Source organism: Sus scrofa, chromosome 4 (assembly GCF_000003025.6).
Source record: "Sus scrofa isolate TJ Tabasco breed Duroc chromosome 4, Sscrofa11.1, whole genome shotgun sequence".
Lineage (NCBI taxonomy): Eukaryota > Metazoa > Chordata > Mammalia > Artiodactyla > Suidae > Sus > Sus scrofa.
In genome coordinates, this window is record NC_010446.5 from 105,083,433 (window position 1) to 105,108,005 (window position 24,573).

At 43.8% G+C, this 24,573-nt stretch overlaps 1 long non-coding RNA gene across 5 annotated transcripts in view; it reads right to left on the bottom strand.

The window, feature by feature from the left end:
* LOC102166460 overlaps positions 1-24,573 on the bottom strand; it is a 41,935-nt gene that overhangs the window by 11,697 nt on the left and 5,665 nt on the right. For 3 of the 5 annotated variants that reach the window (XR_002343492.1, XR_002343494.1, XR_002343491.1), the window contains exons 1-4: positions 12,677-13,531; positions 8,158-8,245; positions 7,928-8,030; positions 6,061-6,248 (exon numbers count right to left, since the gene is read on the bottom strand). This is a non-coding gene — a long non-coding RNA (uncharacterized LOC102166460). The other 2 variants (XR_001308436.2, XR_002343493.1) reach the window with 2 other exon arrangements.

Consider the following 24,573-nt stretch of genomic DNA (forward strand, 5'->3'; position numbering starts at 1 on the left):
CTGCCTCGGATTTTCTCATGGGGTTTCTCATAGGGGTGGGAGCCCAGGGATCCCTGCACAGGGAATCAGGATATGCTTTTAGTGGCTGTTAGCAGTGGACTTCAGTGTCCCAACATGAGCCCCTTCATAGGGCTGCTCCCGATAGGACTTCCTCCCAGAATGATGAGAGAGAGAGAGAGAAATGCCAGCTGCTATGTCTTTTAAACCTGATCTCAGATGTGACACCCATCACTAATGCTGTGCTCTATCGTCCCACAGACCCTGAGGAAACAGCCGTGCTCAGACTGGACAAATCTAGTAATTGGAAACTCAGTGAAGTGACACCCAGGGGTTCAGCTCTTACTGTTGCTGCCCTGGGAACTTCCCTGAGGACATGCTGGAGGGCAAAGGGGGCTCTTAGACCCAGAATGAGGTCTCTCTGAATCCGCTCTGCCAGCTCCTCCATCCATGAGCATGAACAGGCCACTGTCCCATCCAGGCCTCTGCCACCTCATTTGTAAAAGAGCCAGTGTGGCTGGACCGGTGTCCTTCAATCTGGTCTCTCTGCTCCCCCAGGAATCCCAGGATGAGCTGCCAGGTGAAGCTTTGGTTTTATCAGGTGCCATGTAAGAGTTCACTTGGGAAAAAAATAAACGTGTCATAAATGAACAAAGTGGCTTGAAAGCCACCATACTCTGGGTTGTTCAAGTCCCCCTAAGCCTTCCCTTTGGAGCATCCTGACTTCAGAACCAGCAAAGGCTACACTCCAGGCTCACCCTCAGTCAGGATGCAAGGAACGTGCAGCTCTCTTCCACCTGGGGATTGGCTAACCAGAGGGAAGCCACCCTGGTAGGTATCAGATGCCACAGCGATTGTCATTCAATTGTTTGATTCCCTGGAAAGGGAGTCATCGTAAAGGAAGGCTGGTGTAGGCAGTGTGGACATGGGGCCAACCCTGCATAGAAAGAGGAAGCTCAATCATAGGGGTGGGAGCCCAGACAGAGGCACCGAAGGGAGGGTGGGGAGCATGGGTTTGAGAGAGGGCTGTGCCAGGGGCCCTCTGCGCTCTGCTCTCCTCACTGTCATCACTTCACGGGGGGCCAGGATGAGTGGTTCACTTGGAAGGTGTATGAAAAGGGAGTGTCCTAGCTGAGGGTGGCCGTAATACAACAGGTGTGGTGGCACCAGAGGGGACAGGGTGGGAAAGTCCCTTGGACTGGTGGCGCCTCCACAGACTCCCTCTCTACATGGGAATGCAGGCTCGGGTTTGAAGATCATCTCATTTTCCAGAAGAAGCCAGAAAACCAGGCTTTCCTGAGAAATGTTCTAGTTTTTAAAATTTCGTGCAGGTTGGAACTCCCGCTGTGGCACCACAGGACGGCAGCATCTCTGGAGGATTTGATGCAGGTTCCATCCTGGCACAGTGGGTTAAAGGATCTGGCATTGCTGCAGCTCTGGCATAGGTCGCAACTGCAGCTCAGATCTGACCCCTGGCCCTGGAACTCCATATGCCGTGGGGTGGCCAAAAAGGAAAAATAAATAAATGAAATATTGTACAGGTCAAATAAAACTCATCCCTGGACCAGACTGATCCATTGGTTCAGTTTTTGACCCCTTAAGTCCAAATGAGTGACTCTTTTTTAATTAAAAACAATAGGAATAGTGGGTTAAAATTTCCATTCTTCTGAGAATTTGCCTCCTAGGAGACATGTTATCCAACTATCAAGTCCTACTGTGTGCCAAGCACTGGGCACAGAGGGGATTCTAGAATGTTCTCATCACCTCTCTGACCACAGAGCCCCCTTTCTCCCTCGTTTCACCCATTAGGTTTCTTCTATATATGGGAAAGTGGGAACAATGGAAAAAGAAGGGAAGGCACACCCAGGCCTGGAAGAAAAGTTTGGCCCATGTCTCATTCCACAAGTAGAAGGTAAAACTGTGTCCCTAAAGTCACCATCTTTGTTCCACCTGCAACTCATTATGCATTTATTAAAAGACTCAGTAACAACAATGGCATATGTCAATGGATCAGCTGCTATGTACCTACCCAGTGGGGGCCTCACTGTATTATTATGCCTTTTTTTTTTTTTTTTTTGTCTTTTTGCTATTTCTTGGGCCGCTCCCGCGGCATATGGAGGTTCCCAGGCTAGGGGTCGAATCGGAGCTGTAGCCACCGGCCTACGCCAGAGCCACAGCAACACAGGATCCGAGCCACGTCTGCGACCTACACCACAGCTCACGGCAACGCCGGTCGTTAACCTACTGAGCAAAGGCAGGGACTGAACCCGCAACCTCATGGTTCCTAGTCAGATTCGTTAACCACTGCGCCACGACGGGAACTACTATTATGCCTTTTATTCCTCATAACAGGACCTCTTTGTATAAGATGAGGACACCAAAGCCTAAAGAGATCAAGCAACTCACCCAAGTCCATAGAACTCTCAAATGATGGGGTTGGGATTTGAATCTGGATGTGGTGACTCCACAGCATATACTTAAACATTATACCAAATGAATGAATGAATGAGCAAGTGAATGAATGAGTGAATAAGTAAACAAGTGAGTGAAGCCCTCCTCTGTCACCCTCCAGTCCCACCCTGCCTCCTAGCTTCTGCACAATTTCTGAGACTTAAAGACCCAAGTGACATATTTGCCAATTTCCCTGAGGAATTTTGGGGTCATCGCTCCCCTCGGTGGCTCAGGGGGCTCCTCCCGTCATGGGCCTCCCCGGACATGCCAGTGTTAAACACGCGCTTGGTCCCTTCCTGTCCCACTGATGCATTTGGCATCATTTGCCTTTTAAACATGGCTAAGGAGAAAGATTCAAGAACGTGGCAGGTTAACTGTGTCAAGGGGATTATTATTTACCAGTGCACTAGTTTCTGTTATTTTTTTTCTGTACCCTGGTGTATAATCAGAGCTCATAAAAGTGCTACTGGGTGGGAGGTCTACATTTCCTCCCGATTAAGCGTCCCCAGATGTTCATAGATCCTGACACTTCGTGCCTCCCTGCCTGCTTTGGTTCACCTTTCCACCTCACTCTTCCGCTTCGCTTCAGCCCAGGAGCGCAAGACATCCTGCCCTGCGGTGGGCTAATCAGTGTTGTTTCCCAGCCCTGCAACTCAACGTCTGCCTGCGAGTCTGTTTTTCTCTTGATGTGGTTGAGCGTCTACCAGATGCTTTGATTCAGAAATCTCTCCTTCGTTAGAACCTGGCTCCCGAGGGTGGATGGATTTCCTTGCTGCCTTTGGAAATCACCAAGAGCACTCCCCGGTGCAATCCCCAGAGTCCTGCGTGGTGCCTGCTGGCCTGCTGGCTAAAAGGGATCAGCAAGCATCTCTCCACACTGCGGTTAGCAAACTCGCTGTTGCAGGAGATGTCAGGACGAATCCAGGAAACCCTCCAGGGAGGTCCAATAGCCTACTTTTGCAGCTATCATACCCAAAGGATAAGAAGGGGAACTAGAATGGGGCCCCCTCTGCTTTCCCCCCAAATCCACCCAGAACAAGTTCCACGGGCTTAACGGCTCTGTCCTGAGGGCCTTGGCTTGTATTACTCATAAAAATACACTGCAAGATCTTAGGATGACATAAGACTTGGAACCTGCAGAACTGGGGTCATGTTCTCACTCTGCCTTGTGCTAGTTCCGAGATCTAAAAACAATCACTGTAATTGGGGCTTTATTTTCCTCACCTATAAAATGGGAGTATTAAGGACAAAAGCTGCCTCACAAAATTATTGTGAGAATTACATAAATTAGCATGTGTGAATGTACTGGGGACAGAGTGGGTTTACACCAACCGTAAAATGAATTTCTTTAATGAAAGAATGAAGGCGCCACTGAGGTGAACGAAATACCATGCCCAGGGAGGGGTCCTGCACCCCAAACCTAAGACCCCTTCTCTCAGCATAATGCTGGGTTCGGACCATTCCAGCCCTGGTTTCTTCTCTCTACCTCACCATGCAGTCTGGTGTCACTTCTTTTTCTATTTTTAGGGCTGCACTTGCAGCCAATGGAAGTTCCCAGGTCAAATTGGAGCTGCAGCTGCCGGCCTACACAACAAGCACAGCAATGCAGGATCCAAGCCATGTCTGCAACCTACACTGCAGCTCGAGGCAACACAGGATCCTTAACCCACTGATCGAGGCCAGAGATGGAACCCACATCCTCATGGATACTAGTCGGGTTCTTAACCCACTGAGCCACAACGGGAATTCCTGGTGTCACTTCTTAACTCTATTCTTTCACTTAAACGTTTTTATTATCAAAATTTTTACACCTACAGAAGAGTGAAAAGAACAGCAAAATGAACAACCTACCAGCTAGTTAGCATTTTGCCAAATTATATATTTATATATATTACATATATGTTATATATGCATTTGTGCGTATACATATATGTGTGTGTGTGTTTGCTGAACTATTACAGACATAAGGACCCTTCATCCCGAAACATTTCATCAGTTATTTCCAGAAGAAATCGTTCTTTTACATAACCACATTAACATTATACGCTAACCAGATTAATGATTTCCTAATATCGCCTAATACTTAGTTCATGCCAAATTTTCCCTAATCATTCCAAAATATATCTTATAACTTTTTTGGGAATAGAGATCCAATCAGAGATGCATTTTGTTGTTACATTCCTTAATTTTTTTTTTTTTTTTGTCATTTTTGGGTCATAACGGGATCCATCCATGAGGATCGAACCCATGTCCTCATGGATACTAGTCGGGTTTGTAACCTGCTGAGCCACGACAGGAAGTCCCTGTTTCTTAAATTTTTAATAATATAAAACAGACTACTTCCCACTCATGTCCACTCCCAGCTTGCCACACACTCATGTTGTTTGGCATTGCACAGACTTAGGACTAGTGGTTATAGCTGAGACTGCTAGCTGTACCCTGACATCCATTCTTCCCTTCCTGGTAAGTGAACCCTTGATTTAAAGCTGCTACTTCATGGCCAAAAATAAAGGTGACAATCCTTAGCTTCCTATCCAGGTTGTACATTTATTGACTAAATTCTGGTAAATAAGATGTAATCAGAAGTTTGGTATGTGACTTCCAAGAAATAGTCTCAAAGGGAGGAGGCACGTCCTTTCTCCTCTTCTCCTCTTCTGCTGGCTGGAATGAAGATGTGATGGCTGAGCTCAAGCTGCCAGTTTGGATTAGGAGGTTTCTGTGTGCCAGGGAAGTCAGAGCAAGAAAGTAGAAGATGCCTGGCCCTTAACATGGGGGAACCTTAAACTAGTCATGGATTCGCTATCTTCAGGCTTTCAAAATGTGAGTTAAGGGGAGTTCCCGTCTTGGCGCAGCAGATACAAATCTGACTAGAAGCCATGAGGTTGTGGGTTCGATCTGTGGCCTTGCTTAGTGGGTTAAGGATCCAGTATAGCCATGAGCTGTGGTATAGGTCGCAGATGCGGCCTGGATCCTGAGGTGCTATGGCTGGTGGCTGTAGCCCTGATTTGATCCCTAGCCTGGGAACCTCCATATGCTGCAGGTGCGGCCCTAAAAAGCAAAAAAAAAAAAAAAAAAAAAAAAAAAAAAAAAGAGTTAAAATAAATTTTTATTTTCTTTAAACTAGTGATATTTGGAGTTGTTGGTAACATACAGCTGAACGTAATCGTGAATAACCAAGTACTTAAGAGTGGTGATTAAAAGTACAGTCTTTGGAGACTAACAGACCTGAATTCAAATCCTTGAAAATTTTTTCTTTCTTACTTCCCCCATCCAATCAGAGTTAACACCTATAATTTTACCTCTTTACTCGCTCTCAATTTTTTCCTTCCCCCCACCCGTCATTGCCACCATGTCCTTCTCCTGGACTTTTAGAAGAACTGACTATCCAGTCATCCAACTCCACCCTTGCCCCTCTTCAATCTGTTCTCCACTGTAATTTTCTTAAACTCGAATCTGCATCCTGTCACTTTGCTTAAACTCATCAATGGCTTTCCATGGATTTTAGGATTAAAAACTAAAATCTCCCAATTCTTGGACTCGGTCCTGCTGCAGCCCACCACTAGCTTTGCACAGCCTCGTCCCGCAGATGAAAATCTCCTCCCTGTTCCGTACCCTTTGATCCAGTTAACTCCTGAGACAAGCCTTCTCGGATCATCCTGACTCACGTGGCTTCCCCCTTGGCTCCGTGAGGATGGGCTCTGACTGCTGCCTGCTCACTACTGTATCCAGCACAGGGTCTGGCAGACGGCAGGTGCCATCTTGTTCATCAGCCCCTGAGTCTGTGGTGTTGTTCTCACAGCCTGAAAGGGATAAGAGAGGTCAGAGAGTGATGTGGGGGGTACAGTCCTGCTCCTCCCTGGGATAGCTCTCTCCTCACTCACCCCAAGTCTTTGTGAAATCTGCCTCCTGCTCCCCCAACAGAGAAAACTGAAAAAATGAAACCTACCGACCCAGAGCTCATGACAGACTCAGTCACGTTCCCCAACCCAAGGGGTGGCCTAGGCCTTTGCGAAGGAGTCTACATCCACCTCCTGATTTGGGGTCAGCCCTGAAACGGAACTTGTGTTTGTACTGAAGGACTGTAATCCCCCAGAAATACTTTGTGAGACTTGAGAATGTGGGGTTGGTGGGGGTGGGTTGCACCCACGTGGAATATTTATAAGCCTTCAATTCATATGGACCACAATTTCCAAGTTATAACAAAAATCAGACTCTCAATTGTTGGTCACGGCACAATAGTAAAGAAAAACAGAAGAGGCCCGCTAGATTTCCAAACAAAGATCTTAGTCATTTTCCTGATCACACATGTTGAAATCTCCATTCCCTCATGACACTTGAAGCTGCTTCAGCCCATTGTGGGGCCAGGGATCGCTCCCTCTGGAGGCTTAAACAAATAGCCAAGCTCTTAGGTGAGGGCCATCTTCAGATCTGTTTCCCTTCCAGATGGTTTCCAACGACCTGGATGTCATCCCTCCCACCTCCAGGCCTGCAGCTGGAGTGACCATTCTTGCAGCCAATTTCACTTTGTCTCTTACGAGCCTCGCCCTTGGCAACTCTCCTAAGAAAAGTGAAACTTGACAATGGAATTTAAAGTCTTTAGAAATGGAAAATCAAGTTAGGAGACATGTAGTTAGCGCTGGATCACAAGAGTGAATGAATGAATGAATACGTTTGTCCTGTGAGCCAACAACTTTGCTGGTAAGGGGAAAAAAAAACCCTTCCTTGCAGGGTTTTTCAAATTTGTTCCTCTGCACACCTATTGTGGCATCAGCTGGCAGGTTTGTTTACACTGCAAATTTCTGGGTCTTACCCCAGACCTCCTGGCTCAGAATCTTTGGGAGATTGATTTGGATTCAGCATGAAACTCCTCAGGGAGTTTCATGGGCTCACGAAGTTGGACTAGCAGTGTGCCACAGGCAGCGTGGCCTGGAGAATTCTGGACCAAAGACTGACAGGGAGTTCTGCCATCATGATTAATACCAAGTGGTTCCTTTTCTTGAATAGCGGTCTGGGGAAATATTAACAGATACTTTGGTTTGTGGGCTGAGCTAAGGCAAAGAAAAGCCTAGAAGAGCCAAAGGACTCACAAAAGCAAGTGCATGAAATATGCTACGTAGCATTTGTGCAGTGAAAGGGCTCAGTGCCGCTGTTACCCATTTAGCAACGCCTTAAAGTGCTGCCTAGTTCCTGTTCATTTCACAGGGAACCCCAAGTTTTACCTCAAGCAGGCAGCCAGCAGAGTGGGGGGAAGAAGAGGTGCCAGTGGCCCTGGAGCAGTCTCTTCTCAAAAAAAGACAGGAGGGTTTCCTGAACAATTACTTTCCTGAGAATTCCAAGTGCCAGCTACAGAGACATCTAGATTCAGCAGAATATTGCTGTCAGCTGGGAGATCTGTCAGGAATAGTTCATGTGTGCAAATGAAGCCTGTGATGGTACACAGCTCGACTGCATTAAGGAGCGCTTGCTTCCAATGATTTACCTTCTCGAATCCATCACTGCTCCACAAAGGGACCATCTACGAAGAGTTCTTGGCACCTCCAAGGTGCTTCCTTGCTGACCAGCATCCTCGCCTTAATCAGAAGCTGTGGAGACACAAACTACAAGTTCTTACTTTCTTGGCAGAAAAAAGCACTGATTCTTTAACTTTTGGGGAGCAGAATATTGTGGAGTTTCATAAAGGCAGGAAATTTCTGCATAAGCCTCTCTCACCTGCTCTTGGCGCTGTCAATTCTTGTCATTCCCATCGTGCCTTTCGGCCCTGCACTGCAGCCCTCCTCTTCCTTCGGTGGATTTCTCACTTTGGGCAAAATTGGGAAATGAGCTTTGTGGGCAGAGCTCCTCACCTCCTCTCCTGCTCCCACTTTCCTGCCGCTCCCCACGGTGGAAGCTCTCATGCTCTCCCGCTGTTTTCTGCCTCCATCCCTAGTATGGGGCCTCCCCAGAGCCTGAGGCCCGGGCCCATCCTGAGTGGCTCACAGCCTGTTGCGCATCTACTGCTCTGCACCAGATTTCATAAAATGGGATCTAAATATCGGTGACGGAGGCCCTCTTTACTTCCAGATTACCCGCTGCCTTGGCCATCCATCTACGTCTCAGTCACTCAACTACTCACGGCCAGCCGGTGAGCCTGGAAATGGGTCCAAGTTAAACCAGCCTTCCCCATTGCTAGGCATAGCCTCCCAATTCTCCTGTCGGCCACTGGCGACAATGTCAAGTAGGGGATTTGATACTTGGACCCTCTCCTCCATATTTTTCTCGTCATGCTCCCCTCCTCCCAGCTCTTATGAAGTCCCTTTGATATTCTCTCCTGTCAAATGTATAGTGAGCTCTTGTCCCACCTGGCTTAGAATAGTCCTAGCTGATGTCTGTCACCCCGGTGTCTCTTCTGGGCAGCACCCCTTTTCACCCTTGGCAATGATAAATTAGACGGTTATCCTACTTATAAGAAAGGATCTAAGGATTACTCATTTGACCTCAGTGTGAGTTTAAAATAGTTCTCGGAGTTCCCGTCGTGGCACAGTGGTTAACAAATCCGACTAGGAACCATGAGGTTGCGGGTTCGGTCCCTGCCCTTGCTCAGTGGGTTAAGGATCCGGCGTTGCCGTGAGCTGTGGTGTAGGTTGCAGACACCGCTCGGATCCTGCGTTGCTGTGGCTCTGGCGTAGGCCGGTGGCTACAGCTCCGATTGGACCCCTAGCCTGGGAACCTCCATATGCTGCAGGAGCAGCCCAAGAAATAGCAAAAAGACAAAAAAAAAAAAAAATAGTTCTCATGGGCATTTGCACTTTAATCCTTCTCTTTATTTGTAAGTAGAAGCTAGTTCCTGCTTGAAAAAAAGTGGACATCAGTAAGGTAGGATAAGTAAGTATTTTTAGGTGCAAAGAAACAGGGGGTTCACTGTGACCTTAGAGGCTAGTGAAAAACAGAATGGGCCGATCACAGCGTTTATCACACTGATGTATCACACATCATCTGTTTCCTTGTCCCATGTAGCACTTGCGGGCAGGGACCATGCTTATTTCTCTCTCTGTATCTTTCTATATTTATACAGTTGGCACATAATCGGCACTCATTAAATATTTGTGGAGCAAATGAATAAAATAATGATCAAAGGAATAGAATTGAGGGAGTGGAATGAGAGGATGACAAATGTGAATTACAGTCTCATCACCTTGAACTTAATCAAAGGCTTAATGGAGTGTTGCCGAGATGCAGCAGATCTTGGAGGTATGAAAGGGAGAGATGTGTTCATAAATGGCAACAATCCTTTCTATTCACCCAGGCCCTTAAAGACAAGATGCTTGAGTTCCCTGGTGGCTCAGTGGGTTAAGGACCCAGTCTTGTTCCTGCTGCGGCTTAGGTACTGCTGTAGCACAGGTTTGATCCCTGGCAGGTTTGATCTCTGGCCCAGGAACTTCCACATGCTGCAGGCATGGCCAAAACAAAACAAAACAAAACAACAAAAAAACCCATGATGCGAACATTTCTTAACTTTATACATATATGGAAAAATCATTTGAAATAGATAATGCTTTAAGGTGAATGTAAAAACACTTTGGGGTTTTTTTTTTTTTTTTTTTTTGAGTAAGAATCAAAATTCCAGACTCTTTACTGTCCCTATTTTATCGAATATCTTTTATTCAGAGTGCCCAAGAGAATACCTTCCAACCTTCTCCTGGGCATATTCCTTCTCCCCAGAATAACCACATGGTTTGGATAGGATCTCTCATTTCCACTATCAGCCATAGTGATTGTTTCAGAGGTCATTACCTCACCTGAGCCAGGCCATCCTTCCTTGGCCACAGCAGGTTATTCAGAGCTAGATGTGAACCAAGTCTAAGATGGGCTACTGAGAGCCCTTCACTGGGGTGACTTTGAGAGGCTCAGATCCATGGGGGTGGAGAGGCGAGCCCACGGACTGACCACACTTCCCACAGGGCAGAAGTTGCTGTTCTCAGTGGGAGAGGTGGATGCCAACTTGAAGAGAAGCAGAGTCAGAGATGGCTTGATGGGCATCCCTGGGCCTTTCCTACAGTAAATGAAACCTCTGTCTACCAGAAAGTGTGAATAGGCTTCTATAATCTGAAGACACTTAATTCATTCAGCCTGGTGCTCCAGACTCAGCAATTTCAGGTGAGATTAATGCTATTCCTGGTATAAGGAGATGATTTTCCTGCATTCGCACGTGTTATCATTGTCCTCATGCAGTCATTTGCATCCAGCTGCTAAAATGAGCAGCACTCCATGTAATTCAACTCCTTATGAAACCAAACACCAGTGACTTGCTTTCAAAATTCAGTTTTGTTTGTTTTGAAAAATACAGCTTTGTTTCTTGTGTCATTGCAACATTTTCTTTTGATGGTTCAGAAATCCACTGAAAAACTTTGAAATGACTCGTCTGCATTAAAATATTTCCTAGACTATGTCAGTCAAATCTTGATCTGTTTTTTATATATCTTTTGTCCTCTAGGAACTTTTGCAGCTGGCTGCTTCAGCTTAGCTACTTTACCAAAAAAAAATTTTTTTTTATTTAAATTAAAACATACAGAAACCATTTGAACTGTTCCCCTCGTCTCATGGATTTCTTAGATCTGGGCCATACATTTCTGTTTCATTTCAGCAAAAAACAACAGAAAGCAAGAAGTGGTGAAATAAATAATGCCAAGACACAAAGGACATAATTTTTTTATCTGCATACAAGGTTAATGTCTACTATCAATTATGGAAACTACCAAGAAAGTTAACTCAATCTTAGGCAGAATAATGAAAGAATATTTTCTACAACAAGGAAGATGATTATAGGTCTCTGCTTTTCATTTATCAGCTCAATGAATTATTATTGAGCTATTATTTATTTGTTTTGGGCTGCACCTATAGAACACGGAATTTCCTGGGCCAGGGATCAAATCTGAGCCTCAGCTGTGACTTATGCCACAGATGTGGCAACGTAGGATCCTTAACCCACTGCACCAGGCTGGGGATCTAATCTGTGCCACTATGGAGACAATGCTGGATCCTGAACCTACTGTGCCATAGCAGAAATCCCTCATTGCACATTATTATGATGTGCCATTCAGGGTGCCATGTCTGAGGAGTGATATTCACAAAGTGATGAAGTTTCAATATCTAGGAAGTTACAGATCTAAAGTCTGTGATTTTATTAATTAAAGATTTTGGGGTTCCTGTCATGGCTCATTGGTTAACGAACCTGACTAGCATCCATGAGGACATGGGTTTGATCCCTGGCCTCGCTCAGTGGGTTAAGGATCCAGTGTTGCCGAGAGCTGTGGTGTAGGCTGCAGACACGGCTTGGATCCTAAGTTGCTGTGACAGTGGTGTAGGCCGGCAACTACAGCTCCAGCCCTAGCCTGGGAACCTCCATGTGCCTCGGGTATGGCCCTAAAAAGACCAAAAAAAAAAAAAAAAAATTTTTTTAAAATTTTTTCTATTATGGTTGATTTACAATGTGCTGTCAATTTCTGCTGTACAGCAAAGTGACCCAGCCATACATACATGTATATATACACATTCTTTTCCTCACATTATCCTCCATCACGTTCCATCACAAGTGACTAGATACAGTTCCCTGTGCTGTATAGCAGGATGAAGTCCGTGATGTTTTGAGGAGTAGGTGAGGACACCGAGAATGAGCCAGGAAAGAAAACAAATCGTAGGAAAGTGAATCCTGTGGTCCTGTCGGACTGAAGAGAGTAACCACCTATCAAGGATCTGAGGGAGGGGATTCAGGTGGAGGGTGATGGTTCAGACTTGGAGAATCCCTTCCCCCAACCCTTCAGCTGTGGATGCACAGCCTCGGGAGGGGCAAGTAGACCCAGGGCTTGGATCCTAGCTCTGCCACATGTTATTTATTTAATCCTGAGTAAGTTTTTAACCTTGGAAAGTATCTATTTCTTCATATACTAAACTAGCAATAATAATATGAAGCCACTGTGGTTTTGCGAAAATTAAATAGGATAAGGCAAGTATCACTCAGTTATTTATTTTTAGTTTTTTAAAGTATGACTGATTTCCAGTGTTCTGTCAGTTTCTGCTGTACAGCAAAGTGACACAGTCATGTCATATGTATATGCATTCTTTTTTTTTTTTAACCCCCAAGTTATATAACCTTCTGGGTCCTTCACTCTTTGCTTTTGATCAACTATAGTTTTCAAAAGTTAAAAGCGGACTTCTCCTAGAGATGGAAAATGTACACACATCGAAGACTTACGTCAGTTATGGATGCGGGAAGCACCAGAATGGCAAACCCGTTTCCAAGGAGCGCAGTAGAGACAGAAACATTCGTAGTCCCTTAAAGAAAGACTGATGCATCAGATTGCTGCATTAGGGACAAAACGGGTTCATGATCTACGGGGCAACAAAACTGTAACCTTTGGGGAGTATCGTTTCTCTGGGTGGAAATAATTTTCATTTCTGTGTGGGGGGTGGAAAAACTCCTTTCCTCCACCCATCTTAGGCTCTCCAGCTGAGGCCCTGCAAATGAGACTGGCCAAAGATGGATTAACCAGAGAAAAACAAACAGAAGTTTATTAGCACGTGGGACCTGCCTCCACATGGGAGGACCCAGAGATAAGTAACTGGAGTCATAAGCAAGTCATCAGAACCGGGGTTTGTACATCAAGTTAGGGTAAAACAAGGAAAAGGGGTTTGGGGCTTCTGGGTAGTTGGGGGGTGGTTAGAGGGGCAAGGAGGCAAGTAATGGGAAGGTAACCAAGAAAAGCATGGTAAGGAGGGGACATTTTGTAAAGTCGTTTAATTCCTTTTCCTGGTCTGACAGGGAGATATTTTTACAAATTAAAATTTTCTTTGTATGTGCAAATTTCCCTAATGAAAGAAAAACTTGTGCCCTGTCGTTAGAATTTTTCTTGCCTCTGCTGGTGCTCAATGATCTCTGGCTCTAAAAATAATCCACTTGTTGGAGAGGCATATTTGGGGGTGGCTTCTTCCCGCACCCCTTCTATCCCCAAGATGTTTGCATCGCGGTCAGATAAGAATCATCTTCAGCACGTTAACATCCACCCTTGCAGGGTTGTAAACCCTCCTAGTCAATAGCAAATCGTGAGTGAAACACTTACGTGCCTCCAGAGAATGAGCTAATCCTTGGGTGGAGCTGCTACGCGGTGCTCGGGATGACACTCAGAGGACGTGCGGTCATCCTGTTGCCCATTTCCAAGATGCTGATCTTTTTTTCCGCAGTACTTTAATAGACAAACTCTCTCAAGCTCCATTCCACAAAAGTCCAATTCCATTCTCTATTGTTTGAGAATTCCTGGGGTCCTAGATTCTTCTGGTCACTTCCATTTCCTGCCTGTGATGGGTAGCTTTAAAGTGTCGACCTGGCTAGATTATGGCCCTTGGTTACTCAATCAAACATGAATCCAGGGGTTGCTACAAAGGTATTTTGTGGATATAGTTAACATCTACAATAAGTTGACTTTGTGACTTGATGTCCATAATATGAATGGGTCTGATCCTCAGTTTAAAGGCCTTCGAGTGCTGTTTGTGTCAGTGGGTTAAGAACCTGACTAGTATCCATGAAGATGCAGGTTTGATCCCTGGCCTTGCTCAATGGGTTAAGGATCTGGCATTGCTGTGAGCTGTGGTGTAGGTCGCAGACGTGGCTCAGATCCTGTGTTGCTGTTGCTGTGGCTGTGGCGTAGGCTGGCAGCTGCAGCTCTGATTCAATCCCTAGCCTGGGAACTTCCATATGCCGTGGGTGCTGCCTCCCCCCTCCAAAAAAAGAAAGCCTTAAGAGCTGAACTGAGGTCTCCCTGAGGGAGAAAGAAATCTGCCTCAAGAGGACAGCATCAGCTCCTGCCTGAAGGTTTCCAGCCTGTGGGTCTGTCCATAGATCTCGGACTTGACAGCTCCCACAATCACAAAAGTCAATTTCTTGAAAATGTATTTAGATACATCATACATATGTATATTTCAATTTTTTGAAATTTATATGGATATTTATATTTAGCTACTGGCTCTGTTTCTCCTGCCAGCCCTCTTGCTTCCTGCAGCTGCTGTTCTCACTCTGTACCAGCTTGCTCAATGCATGGATATCACCAAACTTCACCAATCTAAGCCTGGGTGTGTCACTAACTTTAACAGGGGCTTCGGTGATAATGGAGGAAAATACGACAGAGCAGGCAACTAGACTCCTGAATGTCATTTTTCTTAACAGTCATCTGTTGGCAGCACAGCAGGATTTCCCACCAATTAGCATTTCCTCAGTTCCAAACTGCTACTATGTTGAAAGCCATTCTTTCTTAAAATCTGTCTTCCTTAGCTCTCTTCTTGGATCTGTTCCTCTAAACCTCGATCTTTTCCAGCTGCCAAAAGAAAACTCACAATGGTCACCATTCTATTCCACAAAGAATATAAATTCCATGGAGGCAGGAAGTTGGATCTTTCCTGTTCTATCCCAAGCACCCAAACCAATAACCTGTAGTAAGGCATTCCCTAGTTGTCCAACGAAAGAATGAATTGAGCAAATTAAATAAGTGCAAATCACTCTTCTCCCAAAGATCCCCATTCTAGTTTAGCACCAAACGGGCAATTCTGCATAATTAAAGAATCCATTAATGATCTTTGCAGAGTAAAATGTTGAATATCTGGAGTTCCACTTCAGTGCAGCAGGATCAGCAGTGTCTCTGCAGCACCAAGACGCAGGTTCTATCCCTGATCCGGCACCGTGGGTTAAAGGATCCAGCATTGCCACAGGTGTGGCGTAGATCAGCTGTGGCTTGGATCCGATCTCTGGCCCAGGGACTCATATGCTGCAGCGCAGACAAAAAAGAAAAAAAAAAGGTCCCCTATCTTTTGCTGAATAGTTGGCAGTAAGTAGGTAATGATTAGTTTTATGTATCAGTTGTCTAGGCTATAATCCCCAGTTATTCAAACACCAGTATAGGTGTTGCAAAGCTATTTTGTGGGCATGATTAAAGTCCACAATCAGTTGATTTTGTAAGGGAGATTACCCCAAAGCTATTCTGAGTGGGCATGACTCATCATTGGAAAGCTTAATAGCAGAACTGAGGTTTTTCTGAAGAAAAAAAATCTCTACCAGTGATAGCAGTTGTGCCCATGCCCAAGAGTTCCAACCTGCCCCTGACTGCAGGCTGCCCTCTGGATTTCAGACTTGCCTCACCAGCCCCCACAATGGTGTAAACCAGTTTCTCAAAACAAATCTCTTAATATATATCACGTGCTAGTTTTATTTTTCTGATGAATGGTGAATGACATAAAATAGGGTGTAGGGTTCGTGGCCATGGTGATATTCTTTGAGAAATTTTGTTGCTGTTGCTGCTGTTGTTTTAGGGTCACACCCATGGCATCTGGAAGTTCCCAGGCTAGGGGTCAAATCAGAACTGCAGCTGCCAGCCTACACCACAGCCGCAGCAACACCAGATCTGAGCCATGTCTGCGACTTACACCACAGCTCTCGGCAATGCCAGATCCTTAACCCACTGAGCAGGGCCAGGGATCGAACCCAAGTCCTCACGGATACTAGTCGGGTTCATAACCCACTGAGCCACAACCGGAACGCCTGATTTTTTTTCCTTTTTTACGTGTAAAGACCCTGGCATGGTACTTAACATTCAGTGAATATTAATTAACTGGTAGCTATCATTACTATTTTAGAACTCAGAGAAAACAAGCTAAATCCAGGATTTATTTGGGTTTCATCAGACTTTGAAAGTCTAGGTATTCCTGCCAGAAAAGCTTCCCACACTTAATTGGCAAGTGGTTAACTCCGGGATAGTCCAGATCACTGCTATCATTCGTTTTCAGTGTGAACACAAGCATAATTTTGGAGTTATTTTTTTCTCTGATAAAATATGTCTAGTTCATAGGATCCCAGAGGAGGTAACCCGTAAACCACAGATGTCTATCATCTATAACTACCCCCGTCTTTTAAATTCAGCCCCTCCACATTTGAGTATTTCCCACACTGTGAATTCTCCCTTCCTAAGGAAGACTTTTTTCTTTCATCCTTAGCTTTCATAGCCTCCTTTGTGCTGGGGGACAGACATGTGACTTGGTCAGGATGTGTCTGGAGTGAGTCCATGAGGCTGGGCGTGGGTACTGACCTGGGCCTGGACAGTGAGTGTGGCGGCAGCTTCCTCTTCCCAAGTCTGTGGCCGTAGGAGTTGTTCCCGGAAATCTGGTCTAGAACCCAGCGCTCCAGCCTCCCAACAATTCTGTGAGATATCCAGTATCTTGTAAGAAATCCCTTGCCGTTCAAACTGACCAGAGGGGATTGACTGTGAGTAATTAAATGTCCTGAATGATACAGATGACGTGGGACATGGAAGAGGATATGTACAACTTTGCTGAATTAATTATATATTTAATACTCAAATTTATTTTAAATTATAAATATAAATTATGCCCCTCGGGAAAATTTTCTGAGTTCAGGTCATTATGAAGTGAAAAATAAGTCTCCATCATACTCCCACCCCCCTCACAGCCTCCAATCTGACTCCTAGGGGCAACAACCACTAACAATTCCTAGATTCATTCAGAAAATGTTGGTGTGTACACACCCCCCCACACACACACACCCACCCACACACACACCTACTTTTTTAAACCCAAAAGGAACTTAATATACTATGGGAGTTCCTGTTGCGGCTCAGCAGGTTAAGACAGCAGACACTGTCTCTATGAGGATGCGGGTTCAATCCCTGGCCTCACTCAGTGGGTTGAGGATCTGGTGTTGCAGCAAGCTGTGGTGTAAGTCACGATGTGGCTTGTATCTGGTATTGCTGTGGCTGTGGCAGAGGCCTGTAGCTGTAGCTCCAATTAGACTCCATATGGAATTAGGAATTTCCATATGCCAGAGGTGCAGCCATAAGAAGAAAAAGAAAAACAAAAAAAGGAACTTCGTATACTCTTCAGTAACTTGCTTTTTTTACTTGATCTTACATGTCTTTATAAAATCAATACATATAGATCTACTTTTTTTTTTTTTTTTTTTTTTTTTTGGTCTTTTTGCCTTTTCTAGGGCTGCTCCTGAGGCATATATAGGTTCCCAGGCTAGGGGTCTATCGGAGCTGTAGCCGCTGGCCTACACCAGAGCCACAGCAACGTGGGATCCAAGCCGCATCTGCAACCTACACCACAGCTCCCAGCAACGCCGGATCTTTAACCCACTGAGCAAGGCCAGGGATCGAACCCACAACCTCATGGTTCCTAGTCGGATTCGTTAACCACTGAGCCACGACGGGAACTCCGAGATCTACTTCATTATTTTAATGATTCTGTGGTAATCTACTATGTGAATGTGTCTTTATTTACACAGGGCTATTGATGGGCATTTATGTTGTTATGAACTTCTTGCTCTTTCAATGCTGCTACGCATCCATTGTAAGTTGGTATAATGATGTATCTATGTGCATACACTCTTGCACATTTATTCTATAGAATAAATTCCCCAAAGTGGAGTTGATACATCAAAGGATGCACACATTTTAAAAGTTGGTAGATATTGCCAAACTCCCCTTTGAAAGTGTTACTGAAATATATTTTACACTCAGCAGTTTTCTTCCCAAGCATTAGTGAGCTTTAAATTGTAGCAGCTGGATTTTTGTTTGTTTGGTTGTTTTTAGAATTTTGTCTCTTAAACACTGCTTTCTGGGTTTATTTGCCTACTCAAACAAAGGAACAGAGGCAAGGAGATGAAAAAGAGATAGAATGAAAGGAGCGACAGACAGGCTGAGTGAAGACTATTTCCTACAAACAAGAAATGGGGGGCATGGGAAGGATTTGTACCCTGGAGGGTCCCACAGGATCCTGCTTGTCTTTTTTGTTTGTTTGTTTGTTTAGGGCCGCACCCACGGCACATGGAGGTTCTCAGGTTAGGAGTCCAATCGGAGCTATAGCCACTGGCCTCCACCGCAGCCACAGCAATGCCAGATCCGAGCTGCGTCTTCGACCTACACCACAGCTCACAGCAACGTCGCATCCTTAACCCACTGAGTGAGGCCAGGGGTCAAACCTGTGTCCTTAGGGATGCTAGTCAGATTTGTTTCCGTTGAGCCACGACAGGCACTCCCTCCTGCTCGCTTTTTTTTTTTAATTATTATTATTATTTTTTTTATTTTCCCACTGTACAGCAAGGGGGTCAGGTTATCCTTACATGTATACATTACAATTACATTTTTTCCCCCACCCTTTCTTCTGTTGCAACATGAGTATCTAGACATAGTTCTCAATGCTATTCAGCAGGATCTCCTTGTAAATCTATTCTAAATTGTGTCTGATAAGCCCAAGCTCCCGATCCCTCCCACTCCCTCTCCCTCCCATCAGGCAGCCACAAGTCTCTTCTCCAAGTCCATGATTTTCTTTTCTGAGGAGATGTTCATTTGTGCTGGATATTAGATTCCAGTTATAAGTGATATCATATGGTATTTGTCTTTGTCTTTCTGGCTCATTTCACTCAGTATGAGATTCTCTAGTTCCATCCATGTTGCTGCAAATGGCATTATGTCATTCTTTTTTATGGCTGAGTAGTATTCCATTGCGTATATATACCACATCTTCCGAATCCAATCCTGCTCACTTTTGATAGGGGTAGAGGGAGATGGTTACACAGGTAGTTGTGGAAGTCCCAGTCGGGGACCAGAGATAGAGAATTCTGGGAGACCACTGTAAGTTAAGAATTGCTCAAGAAAGCCATCAGAATATTGTGGAACAAAGCAGGCTTGCTTCACTATAAAACCATAAATAAAAGCCCAAGATATGCCTCAGGTGTTTAAGTGAAAGAGAGAATGAGGCCAGCATTCAAATTCAGCAAGATAATGATCCTTAGGGCCAAGGAGAGGAACTTAAGGGAAAAATGACATTCCAAAGTAGGAGACCCTATTTATATGGGGACATGAGATGATTCAACATTTTTTAGCACATGTTATTCACCCTTCTGCTGATTTGAATAAGCACCATGATAGTCCTAGTTTGACCTCACAGGGTCAAAGACTCTCTCATCCAGTACAAAGGAGGAGTTAATGATGTAAGCCTGACGTCTACTCGAATAACGAGGAAGAAGACAGTCTTTTTCCCCCTTCCCACTTTCCTTCAATTATAAAAATGTAGCCCACCTAATCCCACAAGGGCCTGCCTGCTTGTGTCACTTAAAGTGTTTTACCCTAAAAAAAATCTATTTCTTGCCTATCACTTTGTCTCTCACTGAATTCCTTCTGTGCGAGACACAAGAACCTGAGCCTCACTAAGTCCATACACCAGGTGAGTGATTCCAATTTTTAAAAAGTGGGTTTAGGAGTTCCCATTTGGCTCAATGGTAATGAACCTGACTAGTATCCATGAGGGCAAGGGTTCAATCTCTTGCCTTGTTCAGTGAGTTAAGGATGTGGCGCTGCCGTGAGCTGTGGTGTTGGTTGCAGACGAGGCTCGTTGCTGTGGCTGTGGTGTAGGCCAGCAGCTGCAGCTCCAATCCAGCCCCAAGCCTGGGAACTTCCATATGCCATGGGTACAGCCCTAAAAAAGATTAAAAAAAAAAAAAAAGTGGGTTTAAGTCCCAATCTGGGTTTAGCTGGATTCAAGTCAAAGGTGTTTTGGTTTCCGTTTCAGAGCTACCAACCTTCCCACATCACTCATATGTTCCATCTGGCAGCTAGGTTGTAAAATTAACATTACAATGTTTCTCTGTCTCTGGTGTCTCCTGCTTTTTAGGAAGACTAACTTTCCTCATAGCATTTTCAAGGATTCTGGCTTCCTCGGGCATTGTCCCAATATGCTCAGCAGTTTAATTCTTTTGTCTCTACATGTGGAATCATCTTAAAGCCTCTTCTGGTCCTTAAAGCCTCTTCTGGAGGCTGTGACGATGTCTTCTCTGGCTCTCAATACCCAGAGAAGCAATTGATAGTAAAAGAAACTACTATGGCATAAGGATGAGTTTGAGCTGAAGTAATTGAGAAATGGATACAAGAAAAATGCTCTGCCCTTCCTCTCTTTGCCTAAAAGTGAGACATAAATATACAAAGATTCCCTTCTCCCCTATCTTCCAGGAAGGACAAAAGTTAATCACTAGGAACTACTCATCAGGCTGAAGAAGGCACTGGAGGAATCTGTATAACAAACTTTACTGATTAGACTTTATCTACCATTAGATCCCCATATATTTATCTATCCCCCTTGAAAGCCTAAAACCTCTTTCCTTTATCCTGTCATTTTCCTAAAAATTTATTATTCTTTATTGAGGATACTTTACAAGCCTGAGTTCCAAGCTACCTCTTTGAGTTAGTTACTCAGCTCTGAATACTCCCATGTGTTACATGCATGATACAGATGCTCATAAACTTGTTTGTTTTTCTCTTGTTAATCTATCTTTTATACAGAGCTCCAGCCAAGACTTTAAGATGGGTAAAGGAAAACATTTTCCTCCCTACAACAGATAAACTTCTGGGTAGTCTTTCCAGAAAACAGAAATCATCCTCAAGAATATTTCCAAATTTCACATTTAACGTTTGGCACTTTTCCACGGTTTTCTGGGACAGGAAGCCAGGTCTAATGTAGAGGATGGGGGGTGCTTTCTAATAATTTTTTCTGTCTCAAAGACTCTCACCCCTTCCTAACCGATAATTTTCAGAATGGAGAGAATTCTCTTGGACATGGAAGCAGGAATAAAGTAAGATCCAAGGAATCCTACTGTTCCTGTATTATCCATCAACATTGCACCATAAAGCCCAAAGGAGGGGGTTTATAGCTTTTTCTTTTGAGGTATACTTGAGGGTAGCTTCTGTATTCTGAAAAGACTACCTAAAATTTGTGGGTTTTTTTTAAACAAATAATATTTTATTAGAATGACACATTCAGAGTTCTAGTTGTGGCTCAGCAGAAATGAATCTGACTAGTACCCATGAGGAAGCAGGTTTGATCCCTGGCCTTGCTCTGTAGGTTAAGGATCCAGTGTTGCCGTGAGCTGTGGTGTAGGTTGCAGACTCGGCTCAGATCTGGTGTTGCTGTGGCTGTGGTATAGGCCAGTGGCTACAGCTCTGATTTGACCCCTAACCTGGGAACCTCCATATGCTGCGGTTCAGCCCTAAAAAGACAAAAGATGAAAGGAAAGAAAGAAAAAGAAAGGAAGGAAGGAAGGAAGGGAAATAAAGAAGAAATTACACATTCAAATCTCAGTTCTCACTTGTTTTTAAATTCAACTTATGAATCCTAATCACTTACTTATTCACTAAAAAATAGTTGTCGGGCTCTGGTCCAGGCACTGAGGATACAACAGAAACAAAACAGATGAAACATCTTACTCTCAGAAGCTTACATTCCAATGGGAGGGGGGATAAGCAAAGTAAACAAGTAAATTACAAACTATGCTGGAAGGTGATAATTTCTACGAAAACAAACTAGGCGAATGGGATGAGAATGAATTTTAAAATACGGTGGCAAAGAAGGTTCTGCTGAGAAGATAAACACCTTCGAGTACTTTATTTTATTACTGTTTCCAACTTTATTGAGATGTAATTGACATACAGTGTTGTGTACATTTAAGGCGTATGTTATGTTGATTTGATACACTTCTATACTGCAAAGTGATTACAACCATAGGTTAGCTGCACTTCTATCATGTCACATGATTACCATTTTTCTTCTTGTGGTGGGAACATTAAGATCCACTCTTGGCAATTTTCAAGTGTGCAGTACAGTAGCATTAACTACAGTCACCATGCTCTATATTAGGCCCCCCAAATATTTCATCTAATACCTCTAAGGTAGCATCCTTTGACCAACATTGCCCCACTTCCTCCTCTTCTCTCTGCCCCTGGTAACTGCCATCCTACTCTGTTTCTGTGAGTTGAGGTTTTTTCAGAGTCCACATAAAAGTGAGATCATTACAGTATTTGTTTTTCTCTGACTTATTTCACTTAGCATAATGCCCTCAAGATCCATCCATGTCATAACAAATGGTAGGGTTTCCTTCTTTCTCATGGCTCATATTACATAGTGAAAAATTACATGTAATATCTATCTATATATACTTAGATAAATATGTATCTATCCCCCCCTCCCCACATCTTGTTTAATCCATTCATCCATTGATGGACACTTGAGTCGTTTCTATCTCTTGGCTATTGTGAATAATGCTTCAGTGAACTTCAGAGTGCAGATATCTCTATGAGATCTTGTTTTCATTTCCTTTGGATATATGCCAAAAGTGAGAATACTGGATCATACGGTGGTTCTACTTTTAATTTTTTGAGAAATCTCAACATAGTACTGAAAGTCCTAGGTAGAACAATCAGGCAAGAAAAAGAAATACAAAGTATCCAAGTTGGAAAGGAAGAAGTAGAATTGTCTTTGTTTGCAGATATGATTTTAGATATAGAAAATACTAAAGCCTTACCCAGAGTTTCTCACCCTCCCTCACACAGATTTCCCCCAGTTACTTCCTCACCCAGAGTTCCCTCACTCTCCCTCACCCAGACTTCTACCACCCTCCCTCAATCATACTTTCCTCACCCAAAGTTCCTTCACCTTTAAAACAAAAAAAGAAAAAAAAAAGAAAAAAAAAAAAAGAAAACACTAAAGATGCCACCAAAAAAATTCTTAGATTTATTTCATCAATAAACTCAGTAATGTTGCAGATCAAAAAAAGAAAAATCAAACACTAGGAAAAATAAGTTGAATGTGTATACACCAGCAATAAAATATCCAAAAAAGAAATGTTTATATTCCATTCACAATTGCTCCAGAGACAATAAAATATTTAGGAATAAATTTAGCCAAGGAGGTGAAAGGATTGTACATTGAAAATTACAAGATGGAAATGAAAGAAATTGAAGAAGATACAAACAAATAGAAAGATATCCCATGTTAATGGGTCAGAAGAATTTATATTGTTAAAATGTCCATACTCTCAAAGCAGCCTATTAATTCAATATAATCCTTACCAAGATTCAAATGTCTTTACAGATATGGAAAAAACAACCCTAAAATTCATATGGAACCACAAAAGACCTCAAGTAGCCAAAGCAATCTTGAGAAAAAAGAACAAAGCTGGGGAATCACACTTCTTATTTCAAGCTATATTATAAAGCTATATTAATCAAAACAATGTGGTCATGGCATAAAAACAGACACATAGGCCAATGGAACAGAACTGACTGTCCAGAAATAACCCTTGCACATGTGGTCAACTAATGTTTGACAAGGGAGACAAGAATGCTTAATGGAGAAAAGACAGCCTCTTCGATAAATAGTGCTGGGAAAATTGGATGTTCCTAGGTAAAAGAATGATCCAAGATAAAACAAGTTTTGGTGAGAAGGTGGAGAAAAGAGAATACTTGCGCACTGTTGGTGAGAATGTAAACTGGCACAGCCACTATGGAAAACAGGATGGAGAGTTCTCATATACATATATATATATTCATATAGGTATGTATAGATAGATATTACATGTAATTTTTCACTATGTAATATGAGCCATGAGAAAGAAGGAAACCCTACCATTTGTTATGACATGGATGGATCTTGAGGGCATTATGCTAAGTGAAATAAGTCAGAGAAAAACAAATACTGTAATGATCTCACTTTTATGTGGACTCTGAAAAAACCTCAACTCACAGAAACAGAGTAGGATGGCAGTTACCAGGGGCAGAGAGAAGAGGAGGAAGTGGGGCAATGTTGGTCAAAGGATGCTACCTTAGAGGTATTAGATGAAATATTTTGGGGGGCCTAATATAGAGCATGGTGACTGTAGTTAATGCTACTGTACTGCACACTTGAAAATTGCCAAGAGTGGATCTTAATGTTCCCACCACAAGAAGAAAAATGGTAATCATGTGACATGATAGAAGTGCAGCTAACCTATGGTTGTAATCACTTTGCAGTATAGAAGTGTATCAGGAGTTCCCGTCGTGGCGCAGTGGTTAACGAATCCGACTAGGAACCATGAGGTTGCGGGTTCGGTCCCTGCGCTTGCTCACTAGGTTAAGGATCCGGCGTTGCCGTGAGCTGTGGTGTAGGTTGCAGACTCGGCTCGGATCCCACGTTGCTGTGGCTCTGGTGTAGGCTAGTGGCTACAGCTCCGATTCGACCCCTAGCCTGGGAACCTCCATATGTCGTGGGAGCGGCCCCAAAGAAATA